General features: G+C 41.3%; 2 protein-coding genes across 6 annotated transcripts in view; one reads left to right on the top strand and one right to left on the bottom strand.

The window, feature by feature from the left end:
- Window positions 1-12,989, bottom strand: part of WHAMM (WASP homolog associated with actin, golgi membranes and microtubules) — a 69,407-nt gene that overhangs the window by 26,085 nt on the left and 30,333 nt on the right. The window lies entirely within an intron of this gene.
- Window positions 1-12,989, top strand: part of FSD2 (fibronectin type III and SPRY domain containing 2) — a 42,750-nt gene that overhangs the window by 3,802 nt on the left and 25,959 nt on the right. Inside the window, exon 1 of one of the 3 annotated variants that reach the window (XM_077873692.1) lies at window positions 12,138-12,650. The exons of the other annotated variants lie outside the window; for them this stretch is intronic. The gene's annotated coding sequence lies outside the window, so the exon portion shown is untranslated. Of the gene's footprint in view, window positions 1-12,137; window positions 12,651-12,989 lie in introns of those variants that run through there. 3 annotated transcript variants of the gene reach the window in all.

Raw genomic sequence — 12,989 nt, 5'->3', positions numbered from 1 at the left:
GGATGAGCTCCTGGTCTCTGGTTTGAGATCCTGGTCCTATTTCCTTTGGATGTATACCCAGAAGTGGGATTGCTAGAGCTCATGGTAATTCTGTTTTTAGTTTTTTTTAAGAACCTCCATACTATTTTCCATAACGGCTGTACCATTTTATATTCCCACCAACAGTGAACAGGAGTTCTCTTTTCCCACACCCTCCCCAACACTTGTTATCTCTTGTCTTTCTGGGACTGCCATTCTAACAGGCACGAGGCATTGTGGTTTTTTGTTTCATTGTGGGTTTGGGGAAGGTTGTTTTTTGTTTGTTTTTAGGTAGGTTCCACAACTGGCGTGGAGTACAACTCAGAACTTGAACTCATGACCCTGAGATCAAAACCTGAGCTGAGGGGATCCCTGGGTGGCGCAGCAGTTTGGCGCCTGCCTTTGGCCCAGGACGCGATCCTGGAGACCCGGGATCGAATCCCACATCGGGCTCCCGGTGCATGGAGCCTGCTTCTCCCTCTGCCTGTGTCTCTGCCTCTCTTTCTCTCTGTAACTATCATAAATAAATAAAAAAAAAAAAAAAAAAAAAAAAAAACCTGAGCTGAGATCAAGAATTGGCCACTTAACCCACTGAGTGACCCAGGCTCTCCCTCACTGTGGTTTTGACTTGCACTTCCCTAATGATGAGTGATATTGTGCATCTTTTCATATGTCTGTTGGCCACCTGTATATCTTCTTCTGAAAAATGTTTTGTCATGCCCTCTGTTCATTTGTAATCAGATTATTGGGGGGGGTTTGCCATTGAGTTGTATGAATTCCTTGTATATTTTGGATATTAACTATCATGTAAATAGTTTACAGATATTTTCTCCTATTCCATAGATTGCCTTTTCATTTTATTGATTGTTTCTTTTGCTATGGAAGTTATTTTTAGTTTAATCTAGTATTGCTTGGTTTTTTCCCCTCTTGTTGCTTATGCTTTTGGTGTCGCATCCAAAAGTTGTTGCCAAGACTGATGTCAAGGACATTTTCCCCTTGTTTTCTTCTAGGAGTTTTATGGTTTCACATCTTACATTTAAGCCCTTAATTTTTTAGTTAATTTTGGTAAGTGGTGTAAAATAGGAGTCCAGTTTTATTTATTTTTTGCGTGGGATTATCCAGTTTTCCCAGCACTATTTATTGAAGAAATTGTCTTTCCCCACAACAGGGTAATTCTGATTAGCTAGAGCGAAGGCAGTGGTGTTTAGAGCCCCTTAGGTTGAAAGACTCTGATTGTTTTGTTGACCAGTAAAGGATGTGGGGTCATAGGATGGATCAGAATGGGGAGAAAACAAAGCAGTGTTTCCACAGCTGGATGGCCCCTTAGGCCTTGGGAACCTCTGAAGAGAGATGTGGGCTAAAGTAGGGGTGATGCATGTGCTACTCAGGAGTATCTTGCAGTCCTTTGGGTCTGGCACATGTGTTTAGGGGTATGTAGGGAAGGCCTCTTGGTCCATCTCAATGCTTGTTTTATTGGGATGCTGACCCATCATAGGGAAATGTGTCCTACTTCACTTGAAGCCATACTTTCCCATCCCTAAAGCAAGCTATGTTGTGAGGAGATGCCAGGACTGCCCCAGCCAGAGTCTAATGGTGGGCAAGCTTTAGGAATTAACCCAAAAGAACATCCAGGCTCTGGGATCTTCATAAATCACACATTTTAGGAAGGCAAAGCACTGGCCCTTAAACCTGTTGCTTTGTGTTGCTGCGTCTAGGAACAACCTTCTTCATTCATCCCCCCTCCCTCCACACACACCCACCCAGGGGGCAGACTGAGTCCCCATGGATCTGTTGGTGGTCCAAGGCACAGTGGAACTAGTACCTTGTGCATCAGTCCTGTGTGGTCATGGTGCTCAGCCCCAGCACACATTACTGAAGGGATGCTGACCACTGTCTTCCATATAAGAGTTTTGGAGCGTTAGAGAACAGGACTTGAAGCTTTTCTAAACCTAATGTGACATGCCTGGTCTTGGAGTCAAGTTTCCTAATGTGGATCCAGCCCCCAGAGACCAGTTGCATGGATGGTATGTGGTGAGGGTAGCAGTGTCTTTGTCCATAATAGCAGCTGCAAGTAGGCCTCTCTGTGTGGTGCTAAGAGAGGAAGTGGAACTACAGCATCCTATGTGAACTTCAGAGAGGGGGGTAAGAGGCAAGATTCCCAGGGGCTCACCGGGGCCAAAACTGTGCAGTCCATTCCCACTATCCCCACCACACTCAGAGAAGGCCTACGGGTGTTATGTTTTGTCTTGTCATTAGCAAGAGCTAACATGAGCCTCTGGGGCATGTATGAGGGACTTCCAAGGAGGGTTATTGCCCTGAATAAGTTGGAAGAATGACAATTGGTACAGAGCCTAGATGAAGAGAGGTGGCTGAGGGTTTCCCCAGGGTAAGGACAGAGCAAGTCTCCATCACTGGGATCCAGAATCTCTGAGTCTTCCAGAAGTAAGGCCAGATGGGGGGCTGGGTCAGTCCTCTGCGCTCCTCAGACTGCCCTGAGCCTTTCATTTAAAGTTTTTTTTTTTTTTTTTTTATGATAGTCACAGAGAGAGAGAGAGAGGCAGAGACACAGGCAGAGGGAGAAGCAGGCTCCATGCACCGGGAGCCCGATGTGGGATTCGATCCCGGGTCTCCAGGATCGCGCCCTGGGCCAAAGGCAGGCGCCAAACCGCTGTGCCACCCAGGGATCCCTGCCCTGAGCCTTTCCCTGTGCTCACAGGACAGAGCTGGGAGGGTGTATGGCAGGCAGCCAGAGGAGCCTGGTGGCTGTTTCCAAGAAACAGCCTGGAGGGAAGTGTGGGTCACAAGAGCAAAAGTGTCCTCTCTGACCAGCCTGGAACATGGGCCAAGTTCTTTTCCCTGGGAGAATGGGTAGAAAAGCTGAGTGATCCTTGGTCTCCTCAGAGTAGAGGAACAGAGAGATGAAACAGAAGACCTAGAGCAGGAATATGCAGGATGAGGATCAGGACCCAGACAGTGCAGGACATCACAGGCACTCAAGGTCAGAGCATAGGGAGACTGAAGAGTGGGTTAGGGAGGCTGAAGAGTGGGTTTTCCAGAAGTGTGCCCCGTCACATTTGCTAGTGTGGCCTGTGGGGGTGATCGCAGGCTTGTGGCTCGGGAGACAAGATGCATGTCGTCACACCACACATCAAAGTGGAGAAAGCGAGAGGCAGTGAGCTCCATCTGGCGGTGTCAGATCTGGGGAGAATGGGAATGTTCAGGAAGCCAAGGCTTCTCTAAACTTCTGCCTCTGCGTGGAACAGAGATTAGGGCCAGAGACAAGGATATGGAGCCACGAGAGTAGACAAATCACTTGCAGGAGGTAGAGACTGAAGACGAGCAGGGATGGAAGCCCGGGGAGTTGCTCAGTGCAGGACTCAGAAAGAGTTCAGCTGTCCCAAGAGAAGATGGTAGGCTGAGCTGGGTCACCAGGATCGAGTGTCACAGAATAGCCAAGAAAGCATGGGCCAGTGTCCATGGATTTCGCAATTAGGCCATCAGAAAATGCTATATTGTTTTAAAAGGCAATCAAAAACAGAACATGGAAAGAAAAATGAATGGCATTTTTAATTTTTTTATTTTTATTTATTTATTTTTTGAATGGCATTTTTTAAATATAGCTTTGGGATGGTTATTAAAAGGACAGTCAGTCTGTCAGCAGAGGTCACAAAGTCCCTCCCTGCAGAAAAACAGGCACTGCTGGTCAGGGGAGCCACTGAACCTGAGTCCTGGGTACAGCAAACAGCTGGCTGCTGGCCCTGATCCCACAGTGGACATTAAGGGGGGCTGTTTGGATCATAATAAACATTATGACTGGGGTGGGGAGGGAGTACTAAGCTGTATCTTTAAATTTTTTTGATTTTGTTATTTACCCCCCAAATTTATTGTATACGTACCATTTGGAATAGTTAGGAATGGCAGTTTTCCTATTTTATTATTTTTAAATTTTATTAAAGATTTTATTTATTTATTTATTTGAGAGAGGGAGAGCAGAACAGAAGAACACGGGTGCAGAGGAGAGGGAGAAACAGACTCCCCACTGAGCAGGGAACCCAATGACTTGGGGTTCGATCCCAGGACCCCGGGATCCTGACCTGAGCCGAAGGCAGACTCTTTAACTGACTGAGCCACCCAGGCACCCCAGTAATAGTAGTTTTTTTTTTTTAAAGGCATTAAGTTTACCACAGTTTATTTTTAAAGGGGGCATCAGGAACTGGATTATGGGGATGGTTACACGACTTGAGAAATTCACTAAAAACTATTGCATTGTGCACTTAAAACAGGTGAATTTTATGATTTGTAAATTATATGTCAATAAAGTTATTTTCAGAATAGATTAATGAGTAGGCTAAGCAGCTCACAGAACTCCTGGTTTTATGTAGGAATAAGTTGTTGATAAAGTGCTTGTGCATGTAAATTGGAATGGTAGAACAGTTCAATAGATAGAAATTTTGGCCAATATTTGGACATCAAGTGCACCTGTTTGTGACTTGTACAGTTAAATGGAAAAAAAACATAACTGCTCCTCTATACCAAAAAGGTCATTCTAAGGGGCATCCAGGTGGCTCAGTCAGTTGAGCATCTGACTTTTAATTTTGGCTCAGGTCATGATCTCAGGGTTCTGGAATCGAACTCTGTGTCAGGCTCTGCACTCAGTGGGGAGTCTACTTGAGATTCTCTCTCCTTCTCCCTCTGCCCCTCCCCCTGCTAGAGCACACACTCTCTCTAATAAATAAATAAATAAATAAATAAATAAATAAATAAATAAATAAATCCCTTTTTTAAAAAAGATTTTATTTTATTTATTCATGAGAGAGGCAGGGACACAGGCAGAGGGAGAAGCAGGCTCCATGCAGGGAGCCCGATGTGGGACTCGATCCCAGGTCTCCAGGATCATGCCCGGACCCAAAGGCAGATGTTCAACTGCTGAACCACCCAGGTGTCCCAATAAATAGATCTATAAAACAAGCAAGCAAAAATCATTATTTTAGGGACACCTGGGTGGCTCAGTTGGCTAAGCACCTGCCTTCTACTGAGATCATGATCCCAGAGTCTTGGGAGAGCCCCAAGTCGGGCTTCCCCGTCAATGGGGAGCCTGCTTCTCCCTCTCCATCTGCCTCTTCCCCCGCTCATGCTCTCTCTCTCTCTCTCTCTCTCTCTCTCAAGTAAATAAAAAATTCAACAATAAGTAGACAGATAACCCAATTTGAAAATGAGTGTATTGGGGTTCTCCAGAGATACTGAATCCAATGAGGGGGTATGTGTATGTGCGTAAAGAATGTGAAAGATGGATGCCTGGGTGGCTCAGTGGTTGGGCATCTGCCTTTGGCTCAGGGTGTAATCCCAGATCCTGGGATTGAGTCCCACATCGGGCTCCCTGCATGGAGCCTGCTTCTCCCTCTGCCTGTGTCTCTGTCCCTCTCTCTGTGTCTCTCATAAATAAATAAATAAAATCTTTTAAAAAAAAAAAGAATGTGAGAGAGACATTTATTTTAAGGAATTGGCTCATGCAGTTATGGAGGCTGGAAGTGCAAAATCTGCAGGGTTGGTTGGCAGTCTGGAGACCCAGGGAAGAGCCAGTGTTGCAGTTCAAGTCTGAAGGCCATCTGCTCCCAGAATTCCTTCTTGCTTGAGGAAGAGCCACCTTTACTCTGTTAAGCTCTACAACTGATTGGATGGCGCCCACTCACATTACGGAGGGCAATCTGATTTACTGAAAACTCACCAACTTAAAAGTCAACCTCATCCAAAAAACGCCTTCACAGAAATATTCAAAATAATATTTGGGGGATCCCTGGGTGGCTCAGTGGCTTAGTGCCTGCCTTCGGCCCAGGGCGTGATCCTGGAGTCCCGGGATCAGGCCCCACGTCGGGCTTCCTGCATGGAGCCTGCTTCTCCCTTTGCCTGTGTCTCTGCCCCCCCCCCCCCGTCTCTGTGTGTATCTCTCATGAATAAATAAATAAAATCTTTAAAAAAAATAATATTTGACTAAATACTTGAACACCATGGCACAGCCAAGTTGACACATAAAAGAAACCATCACAGTGGGCAAAGGATTTGAATAAACTTTTCTTCAAAGATAATATATAAGTGCCACTAAGTGCATGAAAAGATGCTTTACATCATCCATATGGAAAATGCAAATCAAGATGAGCTAGCACTTCACATCTGCTAGGATGGCTCCAATCAAAAAAATGGACAACCCTTTCATGAAGATGGCGCCGAAGGCGAAGAAGGAAGCCCCTGCCCCTCCCAAAGCCGAAGCCAAAGCAAAGGCTTTGAAAGCTAAGAAAGCGGTGCTGAAAGGCATGCACAGTCACAAAAAAAAAGAAGATCCGCATGTCACCTACATTCCGATGACCCAAGACCCTGCATCTCCGAAGGCAGCCCAAATATCCTCTAAAGAGTGCCCCCAGAAGAAACAAGCTTGATCACTATGCCATCATCAAGTCCCCCTTAACTACTGAGTCAGCCATGAAGAAAATAGAAGACAACAACACACTTGTGTTCATTGTGGATGTCAAGACCAATAAGCACCAGATCAAACAGGCTGTGAAGAAGCTCTATGACATTGATGTGGCCAAGATCAACACCTTGATCAGGCCTGATGGAGAGAAGAAAGCATATGTTCGACTGGCTCCTGACTATGATGCTTTGGATGTTGCCAACAAAATTGGGATCATCTAAACTGAGTCCAGCTGGCTGTAAATCTAAATATACATTTTTTCACCATAAAAAAAAGATGGACAATATCAAGTGTTGACTGGAACATGGAGAAATTGGAACGGTCCTACACAACTGGTGGGAATGCAAAATGGTTAAGCCACTTTGGGAAAGAGTTTGGCAGTTCCTCAAAAGGTTAAACATGGTTATCACATGATCCAGCAATTCCACTCATCAGAATGTACCCAAGAGAAAGAGTCAAAAAGTGGAAACAACCCAGGTATCCATCACCTGGATATGTTATCCATGACATAAACAAAATAGGCTATTTTCCTAAACTGGAATATTATTCAGCTGTAAAAAGGATACATTGTACGACATGGATGAACCTTGAAAATATTATGTTCAATGACAAAAAGCTAAACACTGAAGACCATATGTTGTATTATTCCACTTATATAAAATGTCCAGAATAGGCAAATAGAGACAAAAAGTAAATGGCAGGTATCAGAGGCTGGGGGAGCAGGTAGTGGGGAAGTAACTGCCAATGAGTAGGTGATTTTTTGGTGGGGGTAATGAAAACGTTCTGGAATTGGATAACAGTGATGAGCACATAACTCTAAGTTTATTAAAAATACTAGATTGTACACTTTTTTAAAAAGATTTATTTGAGAGATAGAAGAGAAGGAGCACACAAGTGGAAGGAGGGACAGAGGGAGAATATCTTCAAGCAGACCCCCTGCTGTGCGTGGAGCCCAATGCGGGGCTCAGTCTCCCAACCCAAAGATTGTGACCTGAACCAAAACCTAGAGTCTGACACTTAACCAACTGAGCTGGGCACCCCTAAATTTTACGCTTTAAAAGCTGAGCCTTATGATTTGTAACTTATATCTTAATGAAACCATTATTTTTAAAAGTACAAATAGGGGGGCATCTGGGTGACTCAGTGGTTGAGAGCCTGCCTTTGGCTCAGGTTATGATCCTGGGGTCCTGTGATGGAGTCCTGCATTGGGGTCCTGCAGGGAGCCTGCTTCTCCCTCTGCCTATGTCTCTGCCTCTCTCTGTGTCTCTCATGAATAAATAAATAAAACCTTTAAAAAATAAAAAGTACAAATAGTGTCAAAAGATACACTTTCTGGCATGCTATAAATGTTTACATTTCCAAATAAAACTGTTTTTATAACTCTTGAATTTACTTAATGGACTCTTAAATACTATTGTAGTTTGATACCCTTCATCAGGTATGCTTTAAAAAAATGCAGCATAAACTCTTATGGAATGCCTGTGATGTGAGCATAACTCTTATGTGAGCCTGTGGCTCAGTTGGCTAAGCATCTGACTCTGGGTTTTGGCTCAGGTCATGATCTCAGGGTCGTGAGATCGAGCCCCACATTAGGCTCCACGTTTAGCATGGAGTCTGTTTAGGATTCTCTAGAATGTACCTCTCCCTCTGCCTCTTTTGCTTATTCTCTCTCTCTCTCTCTCTCTTTCGCAAATAAATATATAAAGCTTCAAAAAAAAAAAAACCTCTTTTATAACATTAGAAAGTTTACCTTGTTCTTTTTTTCTCCTCGAGCTTGTGTTTACATATAACTTCTCCAAAGAGTTTTATCCTAATGTATTTTTTCTGTACTTATAAAGTCTTATTGATCATCTAGGAGAAATCTCAACAACAACAACAACAAAAAACACATATATGCATGCAATTTAAATTTTTTTACTTTCCTGGAACTATAAGTCTCTAAATGATAATTTATCAATACAATTTATAGTCACATGTGAGCAAAATAACATGCATTACTAATTTTGACAATTATTAAACAAAAGTGAAATGGAAATGCATCTCTTGAGCTGGATGGGGCTTAAAAAAAAAAAAAAGTTCGGAATGCCTGGTGGCTCAGCAGTTAAGTGTCTACCTTTGGCTCAGGGCATGATTCTGGGGTCCCAGGATAAAGTCCCACATCGGGCTTCCTGCAGGGAGCACAATTGGTTGAGCATCTGGCTCTTGGTTTAAGCTCAGGTAGTGATCTCAGGATCATGAGATTGAGCCCCATGTCAGGCCCCATGCTCAGCTTGGAGTCTGCTTAAGACTCCTTCTCCTTCTCCCTCTGCCCCCTCCTCTGCCTCTCTCTCTCTAAAGTAAATAAATGAATTTTTTAAAAACATAATTAATATGCACTAAATAACAGGGCACCAAAATACATGAAGCAAAAGGTGACAAAAATGGAGAAAGAGACAACTCAACAAAATCAGTTGGAGACCTCAGCACTCTACTTTTGATAACAGAACAACTAAAAAGAGGATCAACAAGGAAATAGAGGACTCAAATAATACTGTAAACCAGCTGGACTTCAGACAACACTCTACCCAACAGCAGTAGAATACACACACTTCTCAAAGCATATAGAATGCATTCCCCAGAATAAATCAAATGCTAAAACAAATCTTCATAAATTTAACAAGGTAGAAATAATACAAAAATATGTTCTCTGACCATAATGGGATGCTATTAGAAATCAGTAACAGAAATTTGAGAAGTCATAAATATGTGGAAATTAAAAATACATTCCTAAATAACCAGTGTTTCAAAGAAGAAAGCAGAGGGGAAATTAGAAAATAGTTCAAGATGAATAAAAATAAAGATAAAACATATGAAAAGTTTGTGTTTTTTTTGCCACAGTATCAGAATGTAGCAAAAGTCATGCTTAAAGGGTAATTTACAGCTATAAATGCCTGTATTTAAAAAGATATTAAATCAGCAACCTAACCTGCCACTTTAAGACTCTGAAAAAAGAACAGCAAACTGAACAAAGCAAGAAGGAAGGAAATACTAAAGATTACAATGGAAATTAATGAAGAAGGGAATAGAAAAACAATAGAGAAAATCCAAGAAAGCCAAAAACTGCTTGCTTCCTAAAGAGATCAGCAAAACTGACAAGCTTTTACTGGCCAAGAGAAAAATAGAGAAGACTCACAGCACTAGAATCAGAAATGAAAGAAGGGACATTATTATCAACCTTACAGAAATAAAAATAATTTAAAAGAATACTATGAACAATTGTATTCCAAAAATTAGGTAAGTTAAATGAAATGGACAAATTCTTGGAAGAATCCAAACTATCAAAATGATTCAAGAAGAAATTGACAATGTGGATGGGCCTATAATAAATAAAGAGACTGAATTAATGATAAGGAAAAAAAGGGACGCCTGGGTGGTTCAGGGGTTGAGCATCTGCCTTTAGTTCAGGGCATGATCCTGGAATCCTGGGATCAAGTCCCGCATCAGGCTCCTTGCAGGGAGCCTGCTTCTCCCTCTGTGTGTGTCTCTGCCTCTCTCTGTGTGTCTTTCATTAATAAATAAATAAATAAATAAATAAATAAATAAATAAATACTTTAAAAAATAATAATAAGGAAAAAAAACTCAAAATGAAAGCCCAGATAACTTCACTGGTGAATTACCAAACTTGTAAAGAGGAATTAATGCCAGTCCTTCAGAAGTTCTTTATATATATATATATATATATATATATATATATATATATATATATATCAAGTTCTTCCAAAATATAGAAGAGAAGGAATATTTCCCAACTTATTCTATGAGGCTACATCTTCCTGACACCAAAACCAGACAAAGACATTACAAGAAAAGAAAGTTACAGGCTAATATTTCTTAGGAATATGAATGCAGAATTCCTTTAAAAATGTCAACAAACTGAATCCAGTAATATATATATATATATATATATATATATATATATATATATATAAATTAAACACTATGTCTAAGTGCAATTTATCCCAAGAATGTAAGGTTGGCTTGACCTCAGAGTTGGCAGTGAGTTCTTAGATATGACACCAAAAGCACAAGTAACAAAAGAAAAAATAAAATAGGCTTCCTCAAAAGTAAAAACTTTTGTGCTTCAAAGGACACCATCAATAAAGATGAGAGTGCCTGGCTGGCTTCGTTGGTAGAGTGTGCGACTCTTGGTCTAGGGATTGTGAGTTTGAGTCCCACGTTGAGTGTAGAGCCTACTTTAAAAATGTTTTTTAATTTATAAAAAGCAATGAAATAGACAGTCTACAAGATGGGAGAAAATATTTGCAAATTATGTATCTGATAATGGACTAGTCTCTAGAATATGTAAAGAAATCTTACAAATAACCCCGTTAAAAATAGGCAGACTATTGAATTGACATTTCTCAAAAAAAAGATATACAAATGGCCAACAAATGTGTGAAAAAATACCTGCCATCAGTATTCATCAGGGAGATGCAAATCAAAACCACAATGACATACTATTTCACACCCTCCAAGATGGCTATAATAAAAAAAATCAGATAATAACAAGTGTTGACAGGGGTGTGGTGAAATCAGAGCCTTCATACACTGCTAGTAGGAATGTAAAATGGCACAGCCACTTTGGAAAACAGCTGGGTAGTTCCTCAGAAAATTAAATGTAGAGTTACCCTGTGACCCAGCAACCCCACTCCTAGGTATATACCCAAGAGAGATGAAAAAGATGAAAACATATACACACACAAAACTTGTACATAAACATTTTAGCAGCATTACTTATAGTAGTAGTCAAAAAGTGAAAACAATCGAAATGGAAAGGGAAACATGCAGGGGTGCCTGGATGGTGCTGTCAGTTGAGCATCCAACTCTTAGTTTGGGCTCAGGTCGTGATCTCAGGGTCGTAAGATAGAGCCCTGCATTGTGCTCCACACTCAGTGGGGAATCTGCTTAAGTTTTTATCTCCCTCTGCCTCTTCCTGCCTCTCTCTCTCTCTCTCTCTCTCAAATAAATACATCTTTAAAAAAAGGAAAAAGGAAATGTGTAAATAGGCTGATGAATGGATAAAAAAATATGATATACCCATACAAGGGAATATTATCTCGCTCTAAAAAAGGAAAGAAGTACTGACCCGCACTATAACATGGATGAATCTTGAAAACATGCTATGAAAGAAGCCAATCACAAAAGACAGTATATTATATGATCCCATTTATGATTCCATTATATGAATCCAGTATATTGTATGATCCCATTTATAAATCAATAGAGACAGAAAGTAGATTACCAGTTGCTTAGGGCTGGTAGAAATGGAGGAATGTGGGTGGTGGTAGCTAAAGAGTGCAGAATTTCTTTGTGATGGAATGAAAATGGTCTAAAATGTTCTGTGGCAATTGTTGCTTGTTTTCGTAAATATACTAAAAATCACTGAATTATACACTTCTGACAGGAGAATTGTATGGTATGTGAATTCAGTATCAGTAACAAATATTATCAGAGGTAATCTAACATAATAGCAATTATGTGCCAAGAAGAAAGCAGGGACTTTGGAATCCAACAGACTGTATAATCCAGGTCCTCCAAGAACCAAGCACCAAACAGGATCAGATACACAAGGATTTTATTAGGTGAAACTCTTATCTGAGATAAAATGGGGAGGAAGATAGGAAAGGCTGAGAGTGCTCTCAGACATGGTGCAAGTCTGACCCCAAGTGAGGGAGGGTAGGATGGTTTGGAGGAGCCACTCCAGTCTGCCTTGCACCCTAAGAAAGATTCGGCAAGGCTGTCAAGGAGCCCTCCAGTCAAAATCTGCTGTCAGAGGAGTTTTGGGTCAAACAGAAATGGATCTGCCTTAGAATCCCTGCTACACTCTGTCATTGGATGGAAATGCCTATGGGAAGTGTGTCCTCCATGCAATGTGATGATGGATTTCAGAGCACACCTGAACACCTGGTCACCGAAGCTCCTGTAGTTGGGACATCTGTCAGGCACAGTATCGTGGCCACCACACAGACTAAGGTTCAAATATCAGTTCAACAAATTATTGACCATATGACCTTGCTCCAGATACCCTGTGTGAGCCACAGTTTTATCAGCTGCAAAATGGAGATAATAGCAGTGCCTACCACACAGGGTATGCCTCTAAACTGCCGACCATAGAGAAAGCACACAGTAAGTGCTCCATGAGTAATAGCTGCTACTAATGTTGTATTTACTACTTCTACCATTTATTATTTCTTTCTAGATTTGTATACCTCCATTAAGTAGTAAACATCATAGTCTCTATATAATGAATATTGTTTATTTTACTTAATATCATACTGTACATCTTTGCCAAGTTATCATTTGCTCTCCCTAATATTTTAAAGTCTGCATTATATCCTATAGAGTATGGATATCCTAGTTTACTTAACTATTCTCCTAATCACTGGGGCTTTACAATTTAATTTTTTTGCTGTCATAATAATTTTTGTGGGCACCTGGGTGCTCAGTTTGTTGAATGTCCAACTC

Source organism: Canis aureus, chromosome 2 (assembly GCF_053574225.1).
Source record: "Canis aureus isolate CA01 chromosome 2, VMU_Caureus_v.1.0, whole genome shotgun sequence".
NCBI classification, from domain to species: Eukaryota; Metazoa; Chordata; class Mammalia; order Carnivora; family Canidae; genus Canis; species Canis aureus.
This window is presented reverse-complemented; position numbering and strand designations above follow the sequence as displayed.